Source organism: Dreissena polymorpha, chromosome 2, assembly GCF_020536995.1.
Source record: "Dreissena polymorpha isolate Duluth1 chromosome 2, UMN_Dpol_1.0, whole genome shotgun sequence".
Classification (NCBI taxonomy): Eukaryota; Metazoa; Mollusca; class Bivalvia; order Myida; family Dreissenidae; genus Dreissena; species Dreissena polymorpha.
The window spans coordinates 68,575,497-68,592,909 of record NC_068356.1 but is presented as its reverse complement, the minus strand read 5'-3'; the positions used below and the strand labels follow the sequence as shown (position 1 = coordinate 68,592,909).

Sequence of the window (17,413 nt, the reverse complement as noted above, 5' to 3'; positions counted from 1 at the left end):
CATTTCATGAACTTAGCTGAAGTTGGCATTACTGAATTAGCTGTTCCCTTGTGGATGGCAACTGAATGTCTGACATTTTTGCAGCAGTTTAGTATAATTATGCAGTAATTAGTACATAGTACCTGTGCTTCTACAGTATGCTTTAATAGTTCATGAAACACATATATCCAATAATTTTGCCTTGTTCATTGAGTTTGCAGTGTTTATTGATAGCTCTATTAATACTCTCCATATAGTAATAAAAACCTAATATTTCCTAATATATTATTCATTTTTTTCACGATTTTTATGTTATAATTTGGAACTTGATTTTTTTTTAAACAAAGTACTACAACAAATGTGATAGTAACATGTATATTTATAAATACAACAGATATTTAAATGACCTAGTTTCTTCTGACATTTGCGAAACAAAAAGTGAAAAAACCCTGTTTTCAATCTATTAAAAATGTAATGTTGAAATTCATTTTGTGTGGATTTCAGATTTAAGGGGTCAATAATTGAACTGTCGCCAGCTGTTATATAAAATTAATTGATCAACCAATGAGTTGTCTTTTATAGCCGCAGCTTGGTCCAACAAAGTGAGAAAGTCTGAGAAATCAATAAGTGTTGTATGTAAACATAACTAAGTGGGCAGAGTGTTTGTGCTATTGATTACTGGTCAGTTAGGCCACGACTTTTATATTTCTTGGTTTACAAAACCGCCGACCCTAATTTTTGGAAAATGGTAAAAAAAATAAAATCGGAAAATCGTCTTTTTTTTATATATTTTATTCCCGACCGCACTGAAAAACGAGCGAAACGAGAAAAAAAAACCGATCCGGTTTGAGTACGGTTGCGAATAAAATCAAGTAAGTACAATCAACGATTGGTTCACATATATTACAGAGATCGGGATATTTTTCAGTGTGACACAGTATGTACCAGTCCTTTTATGGGCACTTCTCAAAATTTATTTAATTACAGACAATAGGAAAATCAGCGTCAGTAAAATGTCGACCGCATCAAAATTTATTTCCGAGTCTGTGACGCAACTATATTGTTTAACATGTTTATTATATTAAACAAACCCGATATTATAGTAGATAAAAAAGTATTACCTTGCAATTTGATAATTAGTATAAATAATCCAATAAAACACTGCCATTATTTACGATGTATGTGTTTAGGAATTTTGTAAACACGTCCGCCATAGTTTATAAGAACTGTACAGAAAGTTTGGAAATCGGAACAAATCGGTATATCTCGGAAAATCATTGATAAATGTATTTGTCGTTTTAATGCTTAGGGCCGAGTAATTTCGGCAAATCGGAACTCAACTTGCGTAAAATACTAGCTCAATTAACTGTTAAACTCCGCCTCCGTTCTCTGCAAAAGATTCGAAGGCGGAGCTATGCACGTGCTATTATTAAATTGGAGGATTGCAATTGAGAAACAAACGCACGATTGGTTCGGCATGTTGATTGCTAGACAAAGGAAGCCAATTTTGTCGGCGCGAAATTTGTCGCTTTATTGCTTCAGACAGCAAGCGGCTTTCCTTTGATGACGTCAAACTGTCAATTCACACAGACTGCACATTTTCGGAAGACTTTAACTGGCTCCTTGTTTACAATTCCAGTAAAAACACTTGCTAACATTAAACTTTGGATTAAATTATCAAAATAAAGCAAAAGCCAAGTTGACAAATATGATTGTATTAATTCGCGTCAGTTCAAATAAGACGTTTTGCGTTGTAAATCAACGAGTTTTCATGACAACAACAACTTTAACAAACATTACAGCGACGACGCGGGGATCGATCTACGTCGATTTTTTTTCATGGACGATGTCATAAGTCCAATAAGAGCAAACACATACTTTGTGTATGAGTAGTTTATCTTATATAAGATTTATGCAACGGGCATCGCATTGCGTAATGGTGCGCATCGAATTACGGAAATGAAGCGCAGTTTTTTCGTTTTAATGGGAGAAGAACGCATGTCATTTAATGGAGTGTTTAAAATTGCCTGATGTTACAAAAGGTGCTTTTAGGTGACTCATTTCATTTGAAGATATAGATGTGTTTCATTGCATAATTTGATTTTTCGTCTCTGTGTTAAGGTTATAAAAGATATGATGTCTTTGTTCTGATGTTATTAGTATTAACTTATTTTTCCAATGGTTTTTTTTTTTTTTTTTTTTCGACCGCCCGATGGACCATTTTCAAAATAATTTTTGTAAACCAATAAAAAAAAAAGTCGTGGCCTTATTGTAAGAGCAAAATCAGTTTGGTAAATACATGCATTATGATTCGTTTAATTTAATTCTTATAAAGGCCGGTTGGCTTGTTTAATTAATGTAAAATAGGTTATTTAAACCTCGCCCACTTACATAGGTTTTTTGACGCATTTAAAGTCCCTTTAAAAGTAACATAAAATTTAAGACCTTTCTTAATAGATTCAAGTTTTAAAGGCTTCATTTCCAACCCTTAGATACTGATGAGCAGCAAACAGCATTAAACCTGAACAGACTGTGAGTAACTTGCAGGCTGTTCTAGTTTTATGCTGTTTGCACAGAGCCATTTTTTTCTTTGCTTCTGAGTGGGAAAAGATTAAATATTAAGGTGATCTATTGTGATCACTCTATGACTGGCAACCATCATCTTGCAGTGTTGTATATGTTTGAAAAAAATGTAAGCTTATAAGCACTCGAAAAGCCGTATTTTTATCAAAATATCTAGGCCAAGTTTGAATCTAGGACATGTGCATTTCAAAACCAGATCACATCTTCAAAAAACCTTTACCACTCGAGAAGCCACAATCTGCATGAAACATGGTCAGAATGTTTCTCTTGAAATTTTGGACGCAGATATTTAACTTGTATGAGGTGTGTCCTAAAACTAGGTCACCATATCAAGTCTGAGAAAAACTGGGTCACAATTATGATGAAAATCTAGGTCACAAACTGTAATCTTAGAAAAACCTTGTTACCCCTCTAGAGACTCAATACTGATGAAAGCTTGGTCAGAATTATTGTGTCATAATTGTTATCTGTTGTTATCTGGACAATATGAATGCAGTGTTTGAATCTGATGCACATTTGGTTTAAAACTAGGTCATCAGGTGAGCACATTAGGGCCATCAAGGTATATATATATATATATATATATATACAATAATACAAACATATCTAAAATATGTAAAATAATGTTACATGAATATAGTCAAAGGGAGTTAAAACTTGTTCAAGGAACAGAACTCTGACTCTTGTAAGTGGGATAGTAATTATGTAAGTGATATTTGTAAACCATGATAATTGCCAAGATTTTTGGTAGAGAATATCTGTTGTAGAATATACTGTGCAAAGAGAATGCATTAATTGGCATATGCAGAAGTCAGTGCACTGTAACCAGGTATTTTGAATAGTTTAGAAGTCCTGGGTTTGCGTTCATTTTATTACGACAAGCTGATATAAAATTTTATTAGATAAGGAAGTGTGTTTTACAAGGCGATGCATTTTGTCTGCATGAACTTTTAGGTTGTTAAAAAAAAGAAAGAGGAAAATAAAGTTACTTTAACAAGGAAAATGTGCATGATCATTACTGAACAAAATTGAAAGTTATTTATGTATGATAATCCATTTAATGTATAGACATTTAAAATCACAAAGGAAGTGATTGCGGGGGAGGATTATGGCAGGCAAAATCATTTTCATTCAAAGATTATAGAATTCCTTCATATGACAAATCTGGTTGAATTACCCTGGATTCCAGTCAATATAATGTAAATGTTGTGCAAAGCAGATGGTTTACATCATTTAATTTTGAAAAATTTCTGCATTTTAAATTTACTGTTTCTGTAAAACAATCATTTTTTAATGTTAGATAAATGGCGAAAGGTTATTTGTATAAATTGTGCAAGAATATTTCCGAATGCCACATTTCAAAATTATTTCAATCTTATGAAACCTGAAATACTGTGACATTTCCTGTTATAAAATGACCTCATCTTGCTTAAATGAGTAGATTGCAGAGGATTTTGATAAAAATTCATTCAAAATGGGTCAAATTGTGTCTAGCATTAAAAACAGTCGATTGTTTTCTGTTGAATTCATTTTTAGCTCACCTGAGCACAACGTGCTCATGGTGAGCTATTGTGATCGCCTTTTGTCCGTCGTGCGTCGTCAACATTTACCTTGTTAACACTCTAAAGGTCACATTTATTGTCCAATCTTCATGAAACTTGGTTAGAACATGTGTCTCAATAATATCTTGGACGAGTTCGAAAATAATTCCGGTTGGTTGAAAAACATGGCTGCCAGGGGGCGTGGCAGTTTTTCTTATATGGCTAAAGTAAAACCTTGTTAACACTCTAGAAGTCACATTTTTAGTCCAATCTGCATGAAACTTGGTGGGAACATGTGTCCCAATTAAATCTTGGACAAGTTCAAAAATTGTTCCGGTTGGTTGAAAAACATTTTTCCTTAAATGGCTATTTACTACAAAACCTTGTTAACACTCTAGAAGTCACATTTATTATCCAATCTTTATGAAACTTGATCAGAACATTTGTTCCAACAATAGCTCGAGTGAGTTTGAAAATGGTTATGGTTCGTTGAAAAACATGGCCGCAAGGGGGGGGGCAGTTGTCCTTATATGGCTTTAGTGAAAACTTGTTGACACTATATTAGCCACATTTATTGGCCAATCTTCATGAAACTTGGTCAGAACATTTGTCCCAATGAAATTTTGCCAGAGATTGAAGCTGGGTCATATGAGCTCAAAAAATAAGGTAACAAGGTCAAATATAAAAAAAAACATGTTAAAAGTCGCTTTTTTGGTTCAAAATAATCTTCATGAATCAGCTTGCATTTTTTTCAGAATAGTCTAGTTCCTTTGGCTTTCAGGTGAGCGCCTTAGGGCCTGATGGCCCTCTTGTTCTGTATCAGTATAAAATTAAGTGGTAAATGGTTGTAATTAGTATTCAAAGAAAAAAATAGTAAAGTCATACAAAATCAATGTATACCTAATATTTTAATTTCCTGAAACCATATCTTTCTATACAACACATAAACAATAACTTGGTACTTGAACATGTGTTTAATATATATTGTTCCAAAAAAAAAAAGAGCATTTTGCATCTTGTTAAATCTATGATACCAGACCACATCTAGCGTTGAAATTTTGGCTATTGCTATATAAGGAGCATTGATTTTTTATGTGTTAACCCATTTATGCCTAGTGTCTAGAAAAAAGGCCTTTGAAAACAGCGTAGACCCAGATGAGACGTCGCATGATACGGGGTCTCATCTGGGTCTACGCTGTTTGCTTTAAGGAATTTCTGTAAGAAATATTCTAAATATAGAAATAAATATACTAGACATGCCTACTTTTGGAAATAAATTGATCCAATTAAGAAGGATGGGAGAGTCCACTAGGCATAAATGGGTCAATTTTATTGTACAAAATATTAATTATGCCCCCCTTCGAAGAAGAGGGGGTATATTGTTTTGCACATGTCGGTCCATCCGTCCACCGACTTTCAGGTCACAAGGTCAAAGGTCAAGGTCACAGTGACAAAAAACGTATTCACACAATGGCTGCCGCTACAACTAACAGCCCATATGGGGGGCATGCATGTTTTACAAACAGCCCTTGTTGATTTTGAGGGTTTACCGGCCTTTACATGTAGAGATGCAGAGGATAAGAATTTCTCATTGTCATATTTAATTATCATATTTATAATATAATGTGCAAGAGGGTTATCTTCATAACACTTGAAAGCAACTTTGCCAACAATTTTTCTGGTACAACTATGTAAACCTGAGAATTTCAGGATGAAAAATGATCAGAATTCTCCTGTCTATCACCTAATGAGTGCAGTTCGCCATTTTTATGACCAGAATTATTGTCTTAGCAAGCAATAAAATTGAGCCTTGTTCTGGGGTACAGGTGCTTTATTCATGTGCGTAAAAGTATCGATTTAGAGTAGACTGTGCAGTCTGCGCAGGCTAATCAGGGACATTACTTTTCGCCAAAACTGGATTTTCGTTTGGAAGAAAGAGTTTTGCCTGATAAGCTTGTGCAGACTGCACTGGCAAATCTGGGGCAACATTTTACGCAATGCATTAAGCCCCTTTAAAGCAGACAAATTTCGTTAACAGTTGAAAGCGTCACACCTGATAAGCCTGTGCAGACTGCACAAGCTAATCTGCAATGTCACTTTTATATAATACAAATGCATTAAGCTCTGTTTTCCCATGCCAAGGCTCAATTGTGTTTGAGAATTTGATAATCTCATTAACCATTTTCAATTATGAGCAAGCCAAATATCTGAATGTCAGGCCTGTGTTAGATAATTATGCTCTTGTTGCACTGGTGGATTATGATATCCGACTAATTAATTGCACGCTTTTATGTGTGTAGCTCACATACCATACTCCTGATGAGATGTTATGGTAGCTAATATTGGTATTTGATTTGTGTATGTTGGGATGGCACACTGGCACATTGTTCTTCTACCCAAATTCTGATTGGTTTGCTGTAAAAATCGTAACACCCAAGCATCAGTAGTTGACAGGATATTAGGGATTGTGTTGATGTTATAATAAGTCAATCGATAAACGCCAGACTATTTTATCTCAAAATATTTATAGCTCACCTGAGCACAACGTGCTCATGGTGTGCTATTGTGATCGCATTTTGTGCGTCGTGCGTCGTCAACATTTACCTTGTTAACACTCTAAAGGTCACATTTATTGTCCAATCTTCATGAAACTTGGTTAGAACATGTGTCTCAATAATATCTTGGACGAGTTCGAAAATGGTTCCGGTTGGTTGAAAAACATGGCCGCCAGGGGGCGTGGCAGTTTTCCTTATATGGCTATAGTAAAACCTTGTTAACACTCTAGAAGTCACATTTTTAGTCCAATCTTCATGAAACTTTGTCAGAACATGTGTCCCAATAATATCTTGGACGAGTTCGAAAATGAATCCGGTTGGTTGAAAAACATGGCCGCATGGGGGCATGGCAGTTTTCCTTATATGGCTATAGTAAAACCTTGTTAACACTCTAGAAGTCACATTTTTAGTCCAATCTTCATGAAACTTGGCCAAAACATGTGTCCCAATAATATCTTGGATGAGATCGAAAATGGTTCCAGTTGAATGAAAAACATGGCCGCCATGGGGCGGGGCAGTTTTCCTTATATGGCTGTATGGTAAAACATTGTTAACACTCTAGAAGTCACATTTGTGGTCCAATGCTCATGAAACTTGGTCAGAATATTTGAACTAATAATATCTGGGCTAACTTCAAAAATGGTTGAGATCAGTCAAAAAACATGGCCGCAAGGGGGCGTGGCATTTTTCCTTAAATGGCTATTTACTACAAAACCTTGTTAACAATCTAGAAGTCACATTTATTATCCAATCTTTATGAAACTTGATCTGAACATTTGTTCAAACACTAGCTTGAGTGAGTTTGAAAATGGTTATGGTTTGTTGAAAAACATGGACGCCAGGGGGGGGGGCAGTTGTCCTTATATGGCTTTAGTGAAAACTTGTTGACACTATATTAGCCACATTTATTGGCCAATCTTCATGAAACTTGGTCAGAACATTTGTCCCAATGAAATTTTGCCAGAGATTGAAGCTGGGTCATCTGAGCTCAAAAACCAGGTCACAAGGTCAAATATAAAAAAAAACATGTTAAAAGTTACTTTTTTGGTCCAAAATAATCTTCGTGAATCAGCTTGCATTTTTTCCAGAATAGTCTAGTTCCTTTGGCTTTCAGGTGAGCGCCTTAGGGCCTGATGGCCCTCTTGTTTCAGAATAGTCTAGTTCCTTTGGCTTTCAGGTGAGCGCCTTAGGGCCTGATGGCCCTCTTGTTTATTTTATTATGCCCCCCTTCGAAGAAGAGGGGGTATATTGCTTTGCTGATGTTGGTCTGTCGGTCTGTCTGTCTGTCTGTCAGTCTGTCGGTCCGTCCACCAGGTGGTTGTCAGACGATAACTTAAGAACGCTTGGGCCTAGGATCATGAAACTTCATAGGTACATTGACCATGACTCGTAGATGACCCCTTTTGATTTTGAGGTCACTAGGTCAAAGGTCAAGGTTACGGTGACCCGAAATAGTAAAATGGTTTTTGGATGATAACTCAAGAACGCTTATGCCTAGGATCATGAAACTTGATAGGTAGATTGATCATGACTAGCAGATGACCTCTATTGATTTTCAGGTCACTAGGTCAAAGGTCAAGGTCACGGTGACCCGAAATAGTAAAATGGTTTCCGGATGATAATTCAAGAACGCTTATGCCTAGGATCATGAAACTTGATAGGTAGATTGATCATGACTAGCAGATGACCCCTATTGATTTTCAGGTCACTAGGTCAAAGGTCAAGGTCACGTTGACCCGAAATAGTAAAATGGTTTCCGGATGATAACTCAAGGACGCTTATGCCTAGGATCATGAAACTTGATAGGTACATTGATCATGACTCGCAGATGACCCCTATTAATTTTGAGGTCACTAGATCAAAGGTCAAGGTCACGGTGACCCGAAATAGTAAAATGGTTTCCGGATGATAACTCAAGAACGCTTATGCCTAGGATCATGAAACTTGATAGGTACATTGATCATGACTGGCAGATGACCCCTATTGATTTTCAGGTCACTAGGTCAAAGGTCAAGGTCACAGTGACCCGAAATAGTAAAATGGTTTCCTGATGATAACTCAAGAAAGCTTATGGCTAGGATCATGAAACTTCATAGGTACATTGATCATGACTCGCAGATGACCCCTATTGATTTTGAGGTCACTAGGTCAAAGGTCAAGGTCACAGTGACAAAAAAATATTTACAAAATGGCTGTCACTACAACTGAGAGCCCGTATGGGGGGCATGCATGTTTTACAAACAGCCCTTGTTTACAACAGTTTTCTGTTTACCCCTCAGGGTATGTGCATAATGCAGTCAAGACCTATTTTGATGCTGTACATTTGTTCAGTGACAGACAGACATACAAAAGGTCCACATTCACACATATCTTGCGTTTTGCTTATTAATAGTGGAATGTGGCCTCTTTCTGGGGCAGAACTATATGTTGGCTGACATTGAGCAATTCTTCTTCAAAAAGGCTCATACTCTCACATTGTTTTCAGTAATTAACTTATGCAGAGACAATAAATAGGTGTTCTAGAAAGTAACATTTATTTATCAAGTTAGTGTTCCAATTTATTCAGAAGGAATCATCCTATTTTCTGCTTTGTTCTGCTATGAATGGCTCTCAGACCCCAGTCGCTATGCATACAACTTGTGATTAACCCTTTGCATGCTGGGAAATTTGTCGTCTGCTAAAATGTGGTCTGCTGAATTTCTAAAATTAGCATTTTCTTCGATTTTTTTCAAAGAATACTATAAAAATAGCAAACAGTTTGGATCCTGATTAGACGCCATGTTCTGTGGTGTCTCATCTGGATCCAAACTGTTTGCAAAGGCCTTCAAAATTCGGTTCCAGCACTGAAAGAGTTAAAAACCTTACCTTCATACAATTTTGTTAATCTGTGGCAGTTTCACGTAAGTTTTTTTTTATACTGTAGGTTATCAATAATAGAATTTGTCCTGTCCTGTTTGCAAGCTGTAGTATCAAAATACTGAGAGAGTGTAGGTAAATATCTACGGAATGCAACATAAAAACCTTTAAAATGTTTTACTCAACTTTTCCAAGACCAGAGAATTCTTTTGAATCTAACCATCTTAAAGTTAAAAACCCTTTGTAGAATGTTCAATACAATTTATAATATAGAAACGGATCTGTAGTTAACAAAGGATAATTTATTCTACCCCCACAAACGAAGTTTAGGGGGGTGTATAGGAGTGAGCTTGTCTCTCTGTCGGTTGATCGTTTGGTCGGTCGGTCAGTAGTAAGTGTCTGCTCTCTAATTCAAGTTGTTTTCATCCGATGTTCACCAAACTGGGTCAGATTTTGTATCTTGATGGTGTCTAGGTCAAGTTCGAATATGGGTCATGCCAGGTCAAAAAATAGGTCAAGGGGTCACTTAGTGCGTTTTAAACATTGAGCATGGTTTCCGCTCTCTAATTCAAGTAGTTTTCATCCCATCTTCACTTAACTTGGTCAGAAGTTGTATCTATATGATGGCTAGGTCAAGTTTGAATATGGGTCATGCCCGGTCAAAAACTAGGTCACTGGGTCACTTAGTGCGTTTTAATCATTCAGCACGTTGTCCGCTGTTTTTTGTGAAGACAACATGCAAAATATTCTGTGTCAATGCGGCATGTGGGGGTATTCGTCTGTGACAAAGCTCTAGTTATATTTGGGCCAGGCTCTGTGAAAAGGGGTTTTAATGCATGAGCGTAAAGTGTCCTCCCAGATTAGCCTGTGCTATTGCCATCATGTAACCACAAAGGTACTGATATATTGCTTTATTGTCCCCTACCGGTTTCACCGGAGAGGACTTATGGTTTGCGCTCTGTCTGTCTGTCTGTCAGTCAGTCACACTTTTCTGGATCCTGTGATAACTTTAAAAGTTCTTAATATTTTTTCATGAAACTTTAAACATGGATAGATGGCAATATGAACATTATGCACGTCATTTCATTTTGTTCCTACGTCAAAAATTCTGGTTGCTATGGCAACAAATAGATTAGAAATACTGCTGAAAATGGTGGTTCTCTGGATCCTGCGATAACTTTAAAAGTTCTTAATATTTTTTTCATGAAACTTGAAACATGGATAGATGGCAATATGGGCATTATGCACGTCATTTCTTCTTGTTCCTACGTCAAAAATTGTGGTTGCTATGACAACAAATAAAAACTAATAATCTGACAGTGGTGGAATTTCTGACAATGGTGGAGCCGGTAGGGGACTATATGGCTTGGCAATAGTTTTGTTGCTGTGTGTGTGACATGTTATTTATCACTTTTGTTGGTGTGACATGTTGCTCAAACTAGACGCCAGTGAAAGTTTGCAGCATGTTGCACAAAACAAGTAAAATCACAAGTTTTATTCCATGAAAAAGCATAATAAAAAGTTAGGTTAACCTTTTTTTTTAAATTAACTGGTTAAGTGATGGTTTTGGTAGGTGAACCGGTCAAACTCTTGCATTTCTAGATATGAGAGATATGACATTTAATCAATGATCTCAATGGACATCATCTGTCTCAATCATCTCCCTTGACTACATATGGGTTGGTGATTCCTCTTGATTACATATGTGCATATATGAATCATTATTTATGCTTCTTGAGGTTATATACAACAACAACAACAACAACATTTATTTCGGCAATTAAGCTACAAATAAGCTTCTAGCCTACAATTAGATAAAGCAAATGGTAATTCTTCAGGTAAAGATTGCTGTGATTGTTAGTTGAATACAGAGGAAGAAAGATATTAGTAATACAGGTCAAAGATCGTGAATGCAATGTTAGTGCTTGATGGTCATTAAATATTTATTTGTTAACATAAACATAATATACCGAAATCGCTTTTTGGTATATTGAGAAAACTATTTAGAATATATAAATATTACAATAGTGCATGCTTTTGGCATAATGAGAAAAACTATTTTTACTATCTATATAGTAAAACCAATATTTCACATATACAATGCAGTATTAATGGTACCAATATTTCACATATACAGCATAGTATAAATATATATAATTTATTATAAGTATTCAGTATTTTAGCAATGGTATAGTGCTCAGTTAGTAATAGTAAAATTAGGTTAATTTATTTTAAATGTTTTTAGTGAGACCACTCCAGCTTTCCTCCATATGCAGAGACAGTAAAAATAAAGTCATATATTGAAAAATATGTCTGATTTGATCATATACATGTAAATTGAATATTAGGTATGATTACACATTTTTGAAATGTATCATACTTTGTATATTAATATTAGCATAATGAAAAAAGCAATTTTAAATCTGTCACTTGCAAATTATTTTTAAATCAACCTGGAATGAAATTATGCACTATTAATGCACTATTAATGTACTTTAATGTCAGGTTTTCTATCTATTGAACAAATACAAAATGTCAGTCTTTTCTAGCTATTTTAATACAGAACCACAAAATTCATTTATAACGGAACAATACAACTAATTTAGATGTTGCACAAAAACTTAACAATATAATCATAGAATGAATATCACTATATGACATTTTCACTAGTCATTACAAAGTTCCTTAGTCTCATGTTGTATTACTGATGATTACAAATCAAAGACGTATTGATTGGTACAGGTAAGTGGGTGGTACTTTCGTGCCACTGGAACACCTATGTGCGAGTATTAATAAACGTACTTGAAACCAGATCATCGCATCAAGTGCCGTTCACGTTCACGTGTAGGCCCATCCAATATAGATGGCCAATAATAGACATCACTTGATAGATGAACAGGGATGATTTCCGCAAATAAAAAAGCAATAACTGTAGAAGATATCTAACGGAGGCAGATAGGTGTGGACTATAAGTAAACCGAGAAATTATTATCTTTATTTGTTGCTGGCTTATAGAAATAAACCAATAAATAATGGCTTGCTGGAATCTCTTATATTACTTGACCAGTTCCTATCCCTAAGGCAGTGAAGTGAATCTGTCAGACATTTGAGTGAATTTGTCATTAAACCATTTATGCCTAGCGTTTAGAAAAAAGACCTTGGCAAACAGCATAGACCCAGATGAGACGCCGCATGATGCGGCGTCTCATCAGGGTCTGCGCTGTTTGCTAAAAGGAATTTCTGTACAAAATATTCTAAATATAGAAATAACTATACTAGACATCCCTAATTTTGGAAATGAATAGTAATCCAATTAAGAAGGATGGAAGAGTCCACTAGGCATAAATGGGTTAAGAACAAGGCTAAACTGATGCAATATGTTGGTTGAAATATTGGTAATAGACATCCCTAATTTTGGAAATGAATAGTTATCCAATTAAGAAGGATGGAAGAGTCCACTAGGCATAAATGGGTTAAGAACAAGGCTAAACTGATGCAATATGTTGGTTGAAATATTGGTAATAATTAAAATATATATTTCCAGATATAGGTGACTGTGAAGTTTGCTGTTATACCTTTTATAATTGCTTTGCCTGTAAAAAATGGCTGGTTTTACCTGTGCAACATGTGTAGAGTTTATTTTATTGGTGTGGAAACATAGTGATGTATTGTATTGGATTGCACTTTGCCCAATAATGATGCTGTAGTATTGCTATTGTTTCTATGATATTTATATTTAATTGATGCTGTGATATTTTGCTTGGATTTTGAACTGGCAATGAGGATACATATTTTGAATGCAGATGTAAGCCCTAAATTCATACTCCTTGAATTTGTTGGAAGATGGTTAATAACGTAAAAAAGTTCTAAGGTATGATGAATTTATAATATTTAACTGATAATTGTGTTTGTCAGTCGTAAAGGGGACTTTTCATGTATTTTCTTTTTTGTACATCATATATAATTAACAAGTCATTGAAATATTGATAATAGAAATACGTTTTATTTTAAGTTGTGTACCATTGACTATTCTATTGCTTTCTATTGAATAACTTTTATTTCCTTTTGTTGGAAATAATTTTTTTTATGTTCTGTTCTTTTATCACATAATTATATATTATAACTTGTTAAAGCATTCAACAAACCTGTGAAATTGCTGCTAATGTGTATTGGCTATAAGTAAGGTTCACAAGTTAATTTACGTATACATGTAGAGTTTAATAATCAGATATTGATTTTGCAGAAATTGTTATATATAAAGCCAGTCAACTAGCAGCTGGAAGGTGTTCGTCTTTGTAATGCTTTGGAATGCTGTTTCACATTCTTATTTTGTTAGTTGATGATTGGCTACAGACTGAGGAATTGATTTGACGGAGCTAGAATAGACGGTCATTGACTGAAAATATAACCTTATCAATTAGGCAAGATTGGTTAAAGCAGTAGTTACTTAGTTATATAATTGAGCTGTGCTCTGTGAAAAGGGGGCTTAATGCATGTGCGTGAAGTGTCATCCCAGATTAGCATGTGCAGTCAGGGATGACACTTTCTGCCTAAACTTGATTTTTTTTTAAAGAGACTTTTTAGCTCACCTGTCACGAAGTGACATGGAGAGCTTATGTGACCGTGTGATGTCCGAGGCCGTATGTGCGTGCGTGTGTGCGTGCGTCTGTCAACAATTTGTTTGTGTAGACAGTAGAGGTCACAGTTTTCATCCAATCTTTATGAAATTTGGTCAGAATGTTTATCTTGATGAAATCTGGGTTGGGATTGTATTTGGGTCATCTGGGGTCAAAAACTAGGTCACTAGGTCAAAAACTAGGTCACATAATAGGTCAAAAAATAGAAAAACCTTGTGTAGACAATAGAGGTCGCAGTTTTTATCCAATCTTTATGAAATTTGGTCAGAATGTTTATCTTGATGAAATCTGGGTTGGGATTGTATTTGGGTCATCTGGGGTCAAAAACTAGGTCACTAGGTCAAAAACTAGGTCAAATAATAGAAAAATCTCGTGTAGACAGTAGAGGTCACAGTTTTCATCCAATCTTTATGAAATTTGGTCAGAATGTTTATCTTGATGAAATCTGGGTTGGGATTGTATTTGGGTCGTCTGGGGTCAAAAACTAGGTCACTAGGTCAAATAATAGAAAAACCTTGTGTAAACAATTGAGGTCACAGTTTTCATCTTATCTTTATTAAATTTGGTCAGAATGTTTATCTTGGTGAAATCTGGGTTGGGATTGTATTTGGTTAGTCAGGTGAGAGATTCAGGGCCATCATGTCCCTCTTGTTTTAAACAAATCATAAAAGCGGAAAGAGTCATCCCTGATTAGCCTGTGCGGACTGCACAGGCTAATCTGGGACTACCCTTTACGCACATGCATTAAACCCCCTTTTCACAGAGAGCGGCCCATACATTTTGGTGAAAAGATCTATTGAAAAAGGTTGTATTCAGTATTTTTGTCGTTATTAAGGGCATGTTAAGTAGGGACCAAATTGGTAAAATGTAAAATATAATTTATGGACTAGGTTGAAAAAAAATCTTAACAGATATGTGTGGTTCACAAAAATAACCAATTATGACACATATTCTTGATCAATACAATTTAATCTCCCCTGAGCACAAACTGCTTATGATGGGAATTTATGATCACCTTTTTCTTGTCATAAGTCATCCATTGTGCTTTTTCCATGTCCACCATTGACCTAGTTAACACACTAAAAGCCACATTTGTTGCCCAATCTTTATTACACTTGGTCAGAACATTTTTGCTTAAGCCAAATTCCAATCAGGGTCAAGTGAGGTCAACAGCTAGGTCACAAGGTCAACCTGAAGAAAAAGCTTGTAAACACTCAATATTTCATATTTGTTCCCAAAAATGATCAAACTTGCTCAGAGCGTTTGTTCTAGTGATAACTAGGCCAAGTTCAAAATGATTCTGAGGAGTTAAAAAACATTGCCGTCAGAGGGCAGAGCAGTCATGTGACTATATTAAAACCTTGTGAATACACCAGCGGTCACATGTTTGTCCCAATTATCATGAACTTTGCGAAGAACATTTGGGCCGAGCTCTGTGAAAAGAGGTTTAATGCATATGTGTAAAGTGTAGTCCCAAATTAGCTTGTGCAGTCTGCACAGGCTAACCAGGGCAACACTTTCTGCTTTTCTTTTCAAGAAAGTCTCTTATTAGCAAAAATCAAGTGTCGTCCAAGATAAGCCTGCATTTTTTTTACAGACAATGTTATCTCTGGAATATTAGCTCAAAGTTTGCATTATATATGAAGAGTAAACAACCATAAAACTGTAGATCAATCATCATGGTCACATGTAATTGGAAGATTGTACATGATTTAGGAAAAGACACCATATACAGTGTCATTGCACGCAGTCGACCAGTTGGAAAACAGTTCTTTGGATACATGTAGTCAATTACTAGAGTTAATTGACAGCAAGGCCAAGAGATTTATTAATGGAATTCTTGGCTCGTTATTCATACTCGTGTTCATGTTCTCAGAATACTGGCTTTGCTCAAGACCAGGTCACAAAAACACATTAAGGATGGCAGAAATTGTTTGATTAGTGATATCCATATTTGATTTAGACCTGGTCACAAAAAAACGCACACATGAACATTGATTACATTACTTGGATACACATGCATTCTCAAGTTCAGAGCGGGGGTGTACATAATTTTATTTGATGGATGGAAGGATTTTCATAAAACTGAAAAAAAAAATAAAAAAATACCCCATAACATAAGTCTCAACACTGAACATGTTCTCAGCCAATATGACATGGCTGAATAAGAATTCCAAGAGTTATGCAATACAGACCACTTCTTCACCAGGAAATTTCGCGTTGACTTTTGTTTGATTGCTCTCATTAATTGGATGGTATATTTGTTGTCAGTTGAGTTACTTGCCATTGTAATTTGCTATTGATTTCTGTTTTTAGATTGGCTCTATCATCTTCGAAGATCTCCTCAAGAGCAAACATGGTGGCAAGTTGAATGGAATGGCGGATTGGTGAAAAATCATGAACATGCTTCTAGAATATTTGTAATGTTTTCAAAAACTATAATAAATGGTTGGGACACGATACAGAGGACTCTAATGTATGGCAACAAAAATGATACAAAAAATAATGCATTGGAAATGTAACTATGTTTATCATTTTACCAAAATCACTGGCACGAAATGATACAGCTCATAATGTCTCAAAACGTCTTTGTGTGGACAAATTTTAGCATCATCTCAGTCTACCAGGCTGGATCTTGATTACATCATACAAACAACAATAATGATGTCATCTATTGCAAAATGATAGCACAACCCTGTTGTATTATTTGGACATAATAATGAGAACAAGAGCTAAGTGTGAAGGCATCAGTAAGGAATTACTAATGACAGAATATGAGACACATGCTAATGGCAACAGCTATTACATTGCTACATGTATTGAAACAGTGCTGACATAGCCGTGCCAACAGTGATGGCATCATACAGTGAGATGACAACATATGGTACATAACAACAGTGAGATGACAACAAACATAACATCATATGTAACAACAGTGATGACATCATACCTGACATCAGTGCAAATCTGACTTAGAATACAATGCAGACTCTTCAGGGATGAACAGGTAGATATACATACAATTTTTTTTTACATCTTTCATTTGTACGACCCCTCCCCCCACAACGCACCTTCATCTACAATTGTGGTATTTATTTTAGTACTTTTGTCCGACCAGATGATAACAGTGGTTGTTTTCTTAGCTCAATCAAACAGTTTCCATCAGATCTTCACCAAACTTGTTCAAAATGATTGTTAAATCTTATACTGGCTTTATAATCACATTAGTTTAGGGGAAGGAAAACTAGAAGCACTTGGATCA

General features: G+C 35.5%; 1 long non-coding RNA gene across 1 annotated transcript in view; it reads left to right on the top strand.

The window, feature by feature from the left end:
* The window catches only part of LOC127867471 (uncharacterized), a 45,335-nt gene extending 28,312 nt beyond the window's left edge, over positions 1–17,023 (top strand). Inside the window, exon 4 of the long non-coding RNA XR_008043508.1 lies at positions 16,468–17,023. This is a non-coding gene — a long non-coding RNA (uncharacterized LOC127867471). The remainder of the gene's footprint in view (positions 1–16,467) is intronic.
* The last annotated feature ends 390 nt before the right edge of the window (positions 17,024–17,413 follow it).